The following is a 13,688-nucleotide window of genomic DNA, read 5'->3' as shown; positions in this document are numbered from 1 at the left end:
GCACGGATGCTAAAAGTAGCTAGCGAACGATCAACTCGGAATGAGGGCCCATGTGCAGTGCAGGTGGGGCACATATAACGTGCAGAGAGAGTTAGATTTGGGTGTGGTGTGTTCAAACTGAAATATAAATTGCAGTGTAAAAATAAAGCAGCCAGTATTTACCCTGCACAGAAACAATATAACCCACCCAAATCTAACTCTCTCTGCACGTTACATCTGCCCCACCTGCAGTGCACATGCATAGGCGTGCGCAGCACATTTTATTAGGGGGTGCACCGTCAGAGGGTGTGTCTAGTACTGCCTTTTGGGCATGTCTAACACCATCTATTGACGATCAACGCAATATAAAATATCCATACTTGTACCAATCCTAATAAAGTAGGTACATTGGCAGATGTTGTGGTGTGCACCAAACAAACACCCCTGATGGCACTCACTGCAGTTACACTGCTCCTCCTCAGCCTGGTCTGGCTCCTCCTCTCTTTCCCCTGCAAGCTGCAGCAGCTTAATTACAAGTCACTCACTGACACTGACAGTCGCAGACTAGTACTGCTGCTGCTGGAAAAATGAGTGACGTGTCAATGCTGCTGCTGACCGCCTGCCAGTATTGAATTTGTCTTCATAAGAGGAACGCTGGCTGCATTCTGCAGCTCATCAGTGGCTGGCGTTGGCATAGCATAGAAGGAGCGAGGTGGGCGTGTGACGGGTGGGCGTGCGAGCAGCATGACGTAATCACATCACGCTGTTTTTGTATATGGAGATGGAGCCGGGAGTTTGAAAGCCAGTGGCAGTGGCACCCTTGATTAACCCAGGCGTAGAGGGCACAGTAATCAGCCTGCTGGGCGATTGCTGCATCAGGCATGTGAGATCGGGGTGCCGGACATTAGGGGATGCCTGTGCGCACCAGGCACCCCCCATGCGCACACCTATGTGCACATGGTTTTGCCCAACTGCTAACAAATGTGCTGCTGCGATCAGGTCTGAATTACCCCCAGTGATAAGACAAAACTGGGTAATAACAGTCATAGAGGTAGGAAGGCCCTGCTCGTAAGCTTACAATATCTATTTGCCTGTCTATCTTAGTTGGACATTTCCCTTAAAATGTAAGATTTCCTAACCATGTAGGAATAAGCATGTGAAGAACATTGGACTGTTCCTGTAAAGGGACGAGCCTGGAATCATCTGGAAAGTGAAATTTGCTTGTTCATTCAGCTTATGCACTTTGTTCTATTTATTGAGTTGTTTCTAATGTTTCCGTCTGTTTTCTTATATAACGCTGCCAAGAGAGATTGCAGTGCAGATTCTACACCAGGAAGTTACTTGTAATTTTGCACAAAGTGTTATGGGCCCTACACACTTTGCGATCCGCCGCCGAGCTGCCCGACGGCGGATACTGCTGACGGGTGACCCGGTGGGGGGGGCAGTGACGGAGGGAGTGAAGGTTCCTCAGTCACCCCGTCACCTGGCTACATAGCAGTGCAGGCAAATATGGACAAGATCGTCCATTTTGGGCTGCATGCACAAGCGACGGGGCACCGGCGATGAACGAGCGTGGGGCCGCGCATCGTTCATCGCTGGTGCCTCCACTTTGAAAGATATGAACGGTATCTTGTTCATTAATGAACAAGATCGTTCATATCTTTCACTCATATCACCCAGTGTGTAGGGACCATTAGTCCCTACTATTACTTTCTGCTCATTATGTACAGTGAGAGAAGTGTTTCTGTACATTTATCATTATAAAGCCATTTTAATAGATTATATTGTACATCGGTGCGTGTGGATATCCGTCTACCCTTCATTGTTTCATAGTAATAACCTACGCACATCTGTAATGGTCACGTGCGCCAAAGCATCCACATGCTCTGCGCTGTATAAATGGCCCCCAGTATATTGCTAGTGGATGTAAAGAGGGTTATGTGACACTGACCTTGTGTAATACTATATGCATTTGTGTAAAAACATATTTTATATTCTGTATATTCCCAGTTGCTCCCATCATGCACTATCCCGTAGAGCGAATACAGCATTTGCTGAGTCCGGTCGTTCCAGTCAGTTGTGAGATCAGATGACGCTTCATATCGCCCAGGTCACATCTACTGTCCCATCGCATGTCACAGGAATTTAGGATGGAGCTTGCGTCTGCAGAATGTTTTATGTCGGTGATCTTATCTCAGAATAGGAGGAAATGCAGGGATAGTGGACATTCCTTTTACAATCATTCCGTTTACAACCTAATGTTCTGCAGCTAAACAGGAATTTGTATGTAGCAGACGTGTGACATTCCTGTACCGGGGCACGCCTGGCGTCATCTAGAAAGTGAAAATAGATTCATTTTGTAAATGTGCACATATTGAAACTATGGGGGGGATTCAGACCTGAACGCTGCTGTGCATTTTTTTTATTGCACAGCGGGCGATCAGCAATGGACTGCGCATGCGTATGCACCGCAATGCGCACGCGCGTCGGTAAACAACAAAGGCATCACCAGTCAGCGACAGGCTGGTGCAAAAAATGCAGTCGCACAGCCAGCCGTATGCTGATTTTCAGGAAGAGGCCGATCTATATCTATGGACGGATCGAGCAGTGTGTTGAGCATACACACTGCCCGATCCATCGGGGACTGACGTCATGAACTGGACGGCCATGTACACACGCCCGCCCAGTTCAGCTGCCAATCACCGCCGGCCGCCGCAGCATGTGTGTCGGCCAATATATCGGTAGATATATTGGCTGTCGGCTGTGCTGCGGGGCCGACGCGATATGTCTGTGAACGACGGAGTTCACAGACATATCGCCCGTGCACACTGGCCGACGGACCCGCGATATATCGGCCGTTCAGTGTGTACCCACCTTTAGGTTGTGTGGCCTCGGGACGAGTAGTGGGGAGGCACAGCCAGCGGCAATCTGTGTTACGCTGTTGGTTACATGGGTCTCTCCTACAGACGGCTCCTACGCGACGCACCTAGAAACACCACAAATAAAAATATAAATGTCAGATAGAAGCGCCTTCAATGTGGACAAGGCTGCAGACTACAGTGTATCAAACACAGCTGTTATTACAGAATACGTGTGGTGCTTTCTCAATACACAATGATCGTCTCTGAATCTTGTTAGTGGAATGCCTTGGGATATACTAACAGTTTTTGCCTTGTGACAAAGTTTCATGTAACAAAATGTGATTTTGTCTCATGCTGTGTTTAAGTTGTCTAAAGCCTGGTACACACCAGGCGACACACAACAAAACAACAATCTTCCATGTTAATAAATGCAATATGTCACCTGTAATCCAACGCTCCGAAATCACATCATGACGCAACTTGAGATTGACAAACACTATCGTGTAGCACGTGTCATCCGGGACCGTTACTGATAAGTGATGCTGCAACCAGTGTAACTGGCTCCTGAGCCGCCCATTGTCAGTATAACTAGGGGGGTCATTCAGATCTGATCGCAGCAGCAAATTTGTTAGCTAATGGGCAAAACCATGTGCAGTGCAGGAGGGGCAGATGTAACATGTGCAGAGAGAGTTAGATTTTGGTGGGTTATTTTGTTTCTGTGCAGGGTAAATACTGGCTGCTTTATTTTTACACTGCAATTTAGATTTTAGTTTGAACACCCCTCACCCAAATCTAACTCACTCTGCACATGTTACATCTGCCCCCCTGCAGTGCACATGGTATTGCCCATTAGCTAACAAATTTGCTGCTTCGATCAGATCTGAATTAGGCCTTAAGGGGGTCATTCCTAGATGACATGTGTGGGGACGCCGAGCACAAGGCTAGTCCGCCCCGCATGTCAGCGACGCCCCCCCCCCCCCGCAGAAGTGCAAAGGCATCGCACAGCGGCGATGCCTTTGCACTTCAAGAGTAGCTCCCGATCAGCGCAGCTTTATCGTGCTGGCCGGGAGCTACTTGTCTCTCCCCGGCCCACAGCGTTTGCGTATGACGTCACGCAGCCACTGTGGGCCGCTCCCCGTGCGGTTCGGCCACGCCTGCATTGGCCTGACCACGCCCATGAAACGGCGGACAAACGCTGCCGTTCCGCCCCCTCCCGCCCAGCAACCGCCCCTGCCTGTCAATCAGGCAGAGGCGATCGCAGCCCAGCTACGGCCTTCGGCCGTCTGGCATGTGCCGGTGCACTACGGCGCATGCGCAGTGGGTACCCGTTCGCTCGGCTGCGATAAAAAGCAGCGAGCGAACGGGTCAGAATGACCCCCTAAGTCCAGAGGAGATTTACAAAGTGCACAACACCCCAGAATCCACTGCGGTCTCACTGTTCTCCTGGACACGCACAAATGTTTGCGGAGTAGCAGAGTTTTTTCAGACGATGGGGAGGCTGAGAGTAAGCGCACCAATACACTATTATGGGGTGGTCAAAAATGTAGCTATTTTGTGGAGTGAGATTATTGATATGAGATAGGGATAATTAATAGGGCTGTTGCTCTGGCGCAGGGGTTCCCAACCTCAGTTCTTGCTTGAGCACAGGTGACTTAGGGGGTAATTCAGATCTGATCGCCGGGCTGCGTTTTTTGCTGTCCTGCGTACAGATAGTCACTGCCTCTATGGTATATTTGCCGTGCAAGTGTGTGATCCCATGTGTACACCGAGCTGCTAAAATTCAGTGTGTGCACAGCCCAGGACTTACTCCAGTGCGATCACATCAGGCTGATCGGCGCTGGAGCTGACGTCAGACACCCTCCCTGAAAACGCTTGGGCACGCCTGCGTTTTCCCATGACACTCCCAGTAAACGGTCAGTTACCACCCACAAATGTCCTCTTCCTGTCAGTCACCTTGCGAACGCCCGTGCGATTAGAATTTTTTGCACCATCCCGTCACTGACCGGCGATGCCCTTTGTTGTTGTCCGGCACGCGTGCGTATTGAGGTGCATGCGCATTTAGTACCTGATTGCCTGCTGTGCGAAAAACGCACAGCAGCGATCAGATATGAATTACCCCCTTAATTATTACCTCCGTTATTTTGATCTAACCATCTGTGCTGAAGCCTGGATATCCCTAAAACCTGCCCTGTTAGTGTGCCGTGAGGGCTGAGGTTGGGAATGCCTGCTGTAACGTAAAGAGAAGGACATGTACTTTGCAGGTTGTAACGGCTCAGGTCCGGCGGCCATTGAGTCTCATCCATTATTATGAAAGAAAGCATTTTTGCTCATTCATGTTGCCTCTGAGCAGCGCAGGTCTGCGCATACTTCATGTAAAGTATTAATGCTGTAAACACCAGAACGGATACACGCAATAAAGACCGTACACTCCTTATGCAGGATTAGTATAAGCCTAAAATGAGGTTAATGTGAACTGCATGTTAGACTAAAGGGCCTAATTCAGAGATAGATGCAATGCCGATGTTCCACGCTACTGAGCGATTATGGTCAGACTGCGCAAGTGCCACGATCGTATTGTGCATGCGTCAAGGTGCCGCTGCGATCCCACACACAATTAGTATTCCGTTGCAAAGTGATTACAGGAAGGGTCCGTTTGGGGGAGGTACTGGGGAGTGGTTGTATCTGACGTTAGCTGTAAGCTCTTAAACGTACAGAAACATGGCGCCTGCGTCGCTGCTGCCGGGTCCAGTCTACGTATCCATAGGTTTACCCTTAAGCCCGATGTTCCTTGTTCTTGCGTATAGGCTGCGTATGTGTACACCGTTGCAAATGAGTTGCGATAGCTCCGGTAGACATCTTTTCATTTCTGGGCGGAGAAAATCGCGCTCACAAGTGCATTAGTGTACTTCTCTGATTCAGGCCCAAACACCGGAGAAGTTTAATGCAATGAAAGTTGTGTGCGGTTGGCACATATAGGCACATAGCGCACATGGGCAGAAACGTGGCATTTTGCAGTCTATTCATTGTGCTTTGTAAAGGAGGCTGCATTTTTTTCTTTACTTACTGCATATGAGGCCTGGTGCTAGGGTTACACTAGTGACCATGCCATATTTTTAGGAGCAGAGTCATACTAATGGGGGGTACACACATAGCGATGTGTTCTTAAATTCTAAGCAATCTGACTAGATTGGTTAGAAATGAAGCACACCGCTCCGTGTGTATGCCCCATAGCGATAGCGCTATATTAGCCTGCATGCAGGTACAATTATTCTTATTATTAAATTTTATTTATAAGGCGCCATAAGTGTTTTGCAGCGTCGTACAAAGGACAGTACAGGGAGACAGAACTTAGCATTACAGTAAATAAATAACAAATAGAGTATAGGTAACAAAGAGCACCACAATTCTCAATACACAATACAGCTTATATGTAAGTCTAGTCAGATCGCTCACTTCACCGATGGATGAAGTGAGCCCCCCCCCCCCCCCACCTCGCTCAGTACACATTGCGCTGTGCTGAGCTGGGGGAGAGATGTGTGCTGAGCGTTCTGTGATAGATCGCCATCACTTGCTGCATCACTTGTGCTGTAACTGCCCTGTCTCCTATGGGGCTGACCGGCTGCCGACTACTGTCCGTCATGGCAGGATTGCAGCGGCTCCGCCTGACTGTAGTCAGATAATGTGATTTATATTGCGCTTTTCTCTAGCAGGATGCAAACGCGTTACATGTGAGGCTATTAGCGCGTAATACAGTGAAAGTGAGGCACCTAAGTGTAGTTACAGTGACAAATCCAATTTCTCTAACGTCCTAAGTGGATGCTGGGGACTCCGTAAGGACCATGGGGAATAGCGGCTCCGCAGGAGACTGGGCACATCTAAAGAAAGCTTTAGGACTATCTGGTGTGCACTGGCTCCTCCCTCTATGACCCCCCTCCAAGCCTCAGTTAGATCTCTGTGCCCGAACGAGAAGGTTGCACACTAGGGGCTCTCCTGAGCTTCTTAGTTTTAGTTTAGGTTTTTTATTTTCAGTGAGACCTGCTGGCAACAGGCTCACTGCATCGAGGGACTAAGGGGAGAAGAAGCGAACTCACCTGCGTGCAGAGTGGATTGGGCTTCTTAGGCTACTGGACATTAGCTCCAGAGGGACGATCACAGGCCCAGCTTGGATGGGTCCCAGAGCCGCGCCGCCGGCCCCCTTACAGAGCCAGAAGGCAGAAGAGGTCCGGAAAATCGGCGGCAGAAGACGTCCTGTCTTCAACAAGGTAGCGCACAGCACTGCAGCTGTGCGCCATTGCTCTCAGCACACTTCACACTCCGGTCACTGAGGGTGCAGGGCGCTGGGGGGGGCGCCCTGAGACGCAATAATAAACACCTTGGATGGCAAAAAATGCATCACATATAGCTCCTGGGCTATATGGATGCATTTAACCCCTGCCAAAATACATAAAAAAACGGGAGATAAGGCAGCCGATAAAGGGGTGGAGCCTATCTCCTCAGCACACTGGCGCCATTTTCCCTCACAGCTCCGTTGAAGGGAAGCTCCCTGGCTCTCCCCTGCAGTCACTACACTACAGAAAGGGTTAAAAAAGAGAGGGGGGCACAAATTAGGCGCAGTATTAACTATACAGCAGCTATAAGGGGAAAAACACTTATATAAGGTTATCCCTGTATATATATATAGCGCTCTGGTGTGTGCTGGCAAACTCTCCCTCTGTCTCCCCAAAGGGCTAGTGGGGTCCTGTCCTCTATCAGAGCATTCCCTGTGTGTGTGCTGTATGTCGGTACTTTTGTGTCGACATGTATGAGGAGAAAAATGATGTGGAGACGGAGCAGATTGCCTGTAATAGTGATGTCACCCCCGAGTGGATGAACTGTTGGAAGAAATTACGTGACAGTGTCAGCTCTGTATAAAAGACAGTGGTTGACATGAGACAGCCGGCTACTCAGCTTGTGCTTGTCCAGACGTTTCATAGGCCGTCAGGGGCTATAAAGCGCCCGTTACCTCAGATGGCAGATATAGACGCCGACACGGATACTGACTCCAGTGTCGACGGTGAAGAGACAAATGTGACTTCCAGTAGGGCCACACGTTACATGATTGAGGCAATGAAAAATGTTTTACACATTTCTGATAATACGAGTACCACCAAAAAGGGGTATTCTGTTGGGTGAGGAAAAACTACCTGTAGTTTTCCTGAATCTGAGAAATTAAATGAGGTGTGTGATGATGCGTGGGTTTCCCCCGATAACAACTGATAATTTCTAAAATGTTATTGGCATTATATCCTTTCCCGCCAGAGGTTAGGGTGCGTTGGGAAACACCCCCTAGGGTGGATAAAGCGCTCACACGCTTGTAAGGGCTCTATCCTCTCCTGAGATGGCCGCCCTTAAGGATCCTGCTGATAGAAAGCAGGAGGGTATCCTAAAATGTATTTACACACATACTGGTGTTATACTGCGACCAGCACTCGCCTCAGCCTGGATGTGCAGTGCTGGGTTGGCGTGGTCGGATTCCCTGACTGAAAATATTGATACCCTAGATAGGGACAGTATATTTTTGCCTATAGAGCATTTGAAAGATGCATTTCTATATATGCGTGATGCACAGCGGAATATTTGCCGACTGGCATCAAGTCTAAGTGCATTGTCCATTTCTACCAGTAGAGGGTTATGGACACGTCAGTGGTCAGGTGATGCGTATTCCAAACGGCATTTGGAAGTATTGCCTTATTAAGGGGAGGAGTTATTTGGGGTCGGTCTTTCAGACTTGGTGGCCACGGCAACAGCTGGGAAATCCACGTTTGTACCCCAGGTCGCCTCTCAACATGAGAAGACGCCGTATTATCAGGCGCAGTCTTTTCGTGGATAAGCGGCCAAAAAAGTTTCCTCATTTCTGCCCGTGACAGAGGGAGAGGAAAAAGGCTGCAGAAATCAGCCAGTTCCCAGGAACAGAATCCCTCTCCCGCCTCTGCCAAGCCCTCAGTATACGCTAGGGCTTTACAAGCAGAATCAGGCACGGTGGGGGGCCCGTCTCAATGAATTTCAGCGCGCAGTGGGCTCACTCGCAAGTAGACCCCTGGATCCTTCAGGTGATATCTCAGGGGTACAAATTAGAATTTGAGACGTCTCCCCCTCGCCGTTTCCTAAAGTCGGCTTTACCGATGTCTCCTTCTGTCAGGGAGACAGTTTTGGAAGCCATTCACAAGCTGTATTCCCAGCAGGTGATAATCAAGATACCCCTCCTGCAACAGGGAACGGGGTATTATTCCACACTGTTGTGGTACCGAAGCCGGACGGCTCGGTGAGACCGATTCTAAATCTAAAATCTTTGAACACTTACATACAGAGGTTCAAATTCAAGATTGAGTCACGCAGAGCAGTGATTGCGAACCTGGAAGAAGGGGACTACATGATGTCTCGGGACATCAAGGATGCTTACCTTCATGTTAAAATTGACCCTTCTCACCAAGGGTACCTCAGGTTTATGGTACAGAACTGTCACTATCAGTTCAGACGCTGCCGTATGGATGGTCCACGGCACCCCGGGTCTTTACCAAGGTAATGGCCGAAATGATGATATTCCTTCAAAGGAAGGGAATTTTAGTTATCCCTTACTTGGACAATTCCCTGATAAGGGTAAGATCCAGGGAACAGTTGGAGGTCGGTGTAGCACTATCTCAGGTAGTGTTGCTGCAGCACGGTTGGATTCTCAATATTCCAAAATCGCAGCTGGTTCCGACGACTTGTCTTCTGTTCCTAGGGATGATCCTGGACACAGTCCAGAAAAAGGTGTTTCTCCCAGAGGAGAAAGCCAGGGAGTTATCCGAGCTAGTCAGGAACCTCCTAAAACCGAGCCAAGTCTCAGTGCATCAATGCACAAGGGTTCTGGGTAAAATGGTGGCTTCCTACGAAGCAATCCCATTCGGCAGATTCCACGCAAGAACTTTCCAGTGGGACCTGCTGGACAAATGGTCCGGGTCGCATCTTCAGATGCATCAGCGGATAACCCTGTCACCAAGGACAAGGGTGTCCCTCCTGTGGTGGTTGCAGAGTGCTCATCTTCTAGAGGGCCGCAGATTCGGCATTCAGGACTGGGTCCTGGTAACCACGGATGCCAGCCTGCGAGGCTGGGGAGCAGTCACACAGGGGAAGAATATCCAGGACTTATGGTCAAGCCTGGAGACATCACTTCATAAATATCCTGAAGCTAAGGGACATTTACAATGCTCTAAGCTTAGCAAGACCTCTGCTTCAAGGTCAGCCGGTGTTGATCCAGTCGGACAACATCACGGCAGTCACCCACATAAACAGGGTGGCACAAGAAGCAGGAGGGCAATGGCAGAAGCTGCAAGGATTCTTCGCTGGGCGGAAAATCATGTGATAGCACTGTCAGCAGTATTCATTCCGGGAGTGGACAACTGGGAAGCAGACTTCCTCAGCACAACCTCCACCCGGGAGAGTGGGGACTTCACCCAGAAGTCTTCCACATGATTATAAACCGTTGGGAAAAACTCGACAGATATTGCGCCAGGTCCAGGGACCCTCAGGCAATAGCTGTAGACGCTCTGGTAACACCGTGGGTGTACCAGTCAGGGTATGTGTTCCCTCCTCTGCCTCTCATACCCAAGGTACTGAGATTGATAAGATGGAGAGGAGTAAGCACTATATTCGTGGCTCCGGATTGGCCAAGAAGGATTTGGTAACCGGAACTTCAAGAGATGCTCACGGAGGATCCGTGGCCTCTACCTTTAAGAAGGGACCTGCTCCAGCAAGGACCCTGTCTGTTCCAAGATTTACCGCGGCTGCGTTTGACGGCATGGCGGTTGAACGCCGGATCCTGAAGTAAAAAAGGCATTCCGGATGAAGTCATCCCTATCCTGATCAAAGCCAGGAAGGATGTTACCGCAAAAACATTATCACCGCAATTGGCGAAAATATGTTGCGTGGTGCGAGGCCAGTAAGGCCCGACGGTGGAAATTCAACTGGGTCGATTCCTACATTTCCTGCAAACAGGAGTGTCTATGGGCCTGAAATTGGGGTCCATTAAGGTTCAAATTTCGGCCCTGTCAATTTTCTTCCAAAAAGAGCTAGCTTCAGTCCCTGAAGTTCAGACGTTTGTAAAAAGGGGTACTGCATATACAGCCTCCTTTTGTGCCTCCAGTGGCACTTTGGGATCTCAATGTAGTTTTGGGTTCCAAAAGTCACATTGGTTTGAACCACTTAAATCTGTGGAGTTAAAATATCTCACATGGAAAGTGGTCATGCTGTTGGCCCTGGCCTGGGCCAGGCGCGTGTCAGAATTGGCGGCTTTATCCTGAAAAAGCCCTTATCTGATGTTCCATTCGGACAGGGCGGAATTGAGGACTCGTCCTCAGTTTCTCCCTAAGGTGGTTTCAGCGTTTCACCTGAACCAACCTATTTGTGGTGCCTGCGGCTACTAGGGACTTGGAGGACTCCAAGTTGCTAGACGTTGTCAGGGCCCTGAAAATATATGTTTCCAGGAGGGCTGGAGTCAGGAAATCTGACTCGCTGTTTATCCTGTATGCACCCAACAAGCTGGGTGCTCCTGCTTCTAAGCAGACTATTGCTCGTTGGATTTGTAGTACAATTCAGCTTGCACATTCTGTGGCAGGCCTGCCACAGCCAAAAATCTGTAAATGCCCACTCCACAAGGAAGGTGGGCTCATCTTGGGCGGCTGCCCGAGGGGTCTCGGCATTACAACTTTGCCGAGCAGCTACTTGGTCAGGAACAAATACGTTTGTAAAATTCTACAAAATTGATATCCTGGCTGAGGAGGACCTGGAGTTCTCTCATTTGGTGCTGCAGAGTCATCCGCACTCTCCCGCCCGTTTGGGAGCTTTGGTATAATCCCCATGGTCCTTACGGAGTCCCCAGCATCCACTTAGGACGTTAGAGAAAATAAGAATTTACTTACCGATAATTCTATTTCTCATAGTCCGTAGTGGATGCTGGGCGCCCATCCCAAGTGCGGATTGTCTGCAATACTTGTACATAGTTATTGTTACAAAAATCGGGTTATTATTGTTGTGAGCCATCTTTCAGAGGCTCCTCTGTTATCATGCTGTTAACTGGGTTCAGATCACAGGTTATACGGTGTGATTGGTGTGGCTGGTATGAGTCTTACCCGGGATTCAAAATCCTTCCTTATTGTGTACGCTCGTCCGGGCACAGTATCCTAACTGAGGCTTGGAGGGGGGTCATAGGGGGAGGAGCCAGTGCACACCAGATAGTCCTGAAGCTTTCTTTAGATGTGCCCAGTCTCCTGCGGAGCCGCTATTCCCCATGGTCCTTACGGAGTCCCCAGCATCCACTACGGACTATGAGAAATAGAATTATCGGTAAGTAAATTCTTATTATATATGCATACAGTTATAGTGGGAACAATGAGTAAGACAATAAAACCGTCACCAGCAGATCCCGCATCGAGAGAACATACTTTCAGTCGCCAGTGACTGGTTGCAGACACTGTTGTGAATGTAGCCAAAGCCTCAGATGCTAACATTGCTACAACTTAAATGTAGCAAGTTATACAGTAAACATCTGCTTCCCCTCTATATAGCCTGGTGTGACTGCTGGGCTGCTGTGTGATGACTGCACATGGAGGCTGACCTCATGTGTTGACACTCAGCGCAGCGCGTGGAGTCTGGTAGGTGAAGGAACCTCGTGTTGTGCTCTGGTGCAGTGACTAAGCTGTTTTCTCATCACACAGATTGTTCCGTCAGGTTTGCTCAGCGAGCAGCGGCTCAATGCACGCATTGTACGTGTATGGAGGGATGCCCTATCATAGCCCCCTGTATGACACCCCCCCCCCCCCCCCCCCGCCCTCACAATGACAACACAGTCTGATGCATTATGAGATGTTACCACACAGTACACCAGCTTACATTGGGGGTCATTCCGAGTTGATCGCTTGCTAGCAGTTTTTAGCATCCGTACAAAAGGATAGTTGCTCCCCACGGGGGAGTGTATTTTCACTTTGCAGAAGTGCGAACGCCTGTGCAGCCGCGCGGCAGCAAACACATTTTGTGTAGAACAAGACCAGCCGTGTAGTTACTTATTCTGTGCGATGATTGCTGCGACAAATGACACGATAATGATGTCAGATACCCGCCCAGCAAACGCCCGGCCACGCCTGCGTTTTTCCAAACACTCCCAGAAAACGGTCAGTTGACACCCAGAAACGCCCACTTCCTGTCAATCTCCTTGCGATCGGCTGTGCGACTGAATGCATCGCTAGAGCCTGTGCAAAACCACAATGTTCATTGTACCCGTACGTTGCGCGTGCGCATTGCGGTGCATACGCATGCGCAGATTACCCGTTTTTTTTTACCAATCGCTACGCAACGAACAACGGCAGCTAGCGATCGACTCGGAATGACCCCCATAGCGTCCTGTCTATCTTACCTATCCTTGTGTATCAGTGCCTACTTCACTATAGATTGTAAGCCTGCGAGCAGCGCCTCAATGCAAGCATTGTGCGTGTAGGGAGAGATGCCCTCCCATAGCCCCCTGTATGACACCCCCCCCACCCTTCACAGTGACAACACAGTCTGATGCATTAAGAGATGTTTCTCTTATGTCCTAGAGAATGCTGGGGTCCACATTAGTACCACGGGGTATAGACGGGTCCACTAGGAGCCACTGGCACTTTAAGAGTTTGAGAGTGTGGGCTGGCTCCTCCCTCTATGCCCCTCCTACCAGACTCGGTTTAGAAAATGTGCCCGGAGGAGCCGGTCTCAGCTAGGGGAGCTCCTAGAGCTTCCTTAGTTTTATTATTTTTCTAAGAGTTAGTTAGGCACAGGGAGGCTGCTGGCAACAGCCTCCCT

At 49.4% G+C, this 13,688-nt stretch overlaps 1 long non-coding RNA gene across 1 annotated transcript in view; it reads right to left on the bottom strand.

Annotated features, from left to right (window-relative positions):
* The window catches only part of LOC134911905 (uncharacterized), a 43,307-nt gene extending 39,963 nt beyond the window's left edge, over positions 1–3,344 (bottom strand). Inside the window, exons 1-2 of the long non-coding RNA XR_010176953.1 lie at positions 3,283–3,344; positions 2,854–2,965 (exon numbers count right to left, since the gene is read on the bottom strand). This is a non-coding gene — a long non-coding RNA (uncharacterized LOC134911905). The remainder of the gene's footprint in view (positions 1–2,853; positions 2,966–3,282) is intronic.
* Between the last annotated feature and the right edge of the window lie 10,344 nt (positions 3,345–13,688).

The sequence above is a fragment of the Pseudophryne corroboree genome, chromosome 4 (assembly GCF_028390025.1).
Source record: "Pseudophryne corroboree isolate aPseCor3 chromosome 4, aPseCor3.hap2, whole genome shotgun sequence".
Classification (NCBI taxonomy): Eukaryota; Metazoa; Chordata; class Amphibia; order Anura; family Myobatrachidae; genus Pseudophryne; species Pseudophryne corroboree.
This window is presented reverse-complemented; position numbering and strand designations above follow the sequence as displayed.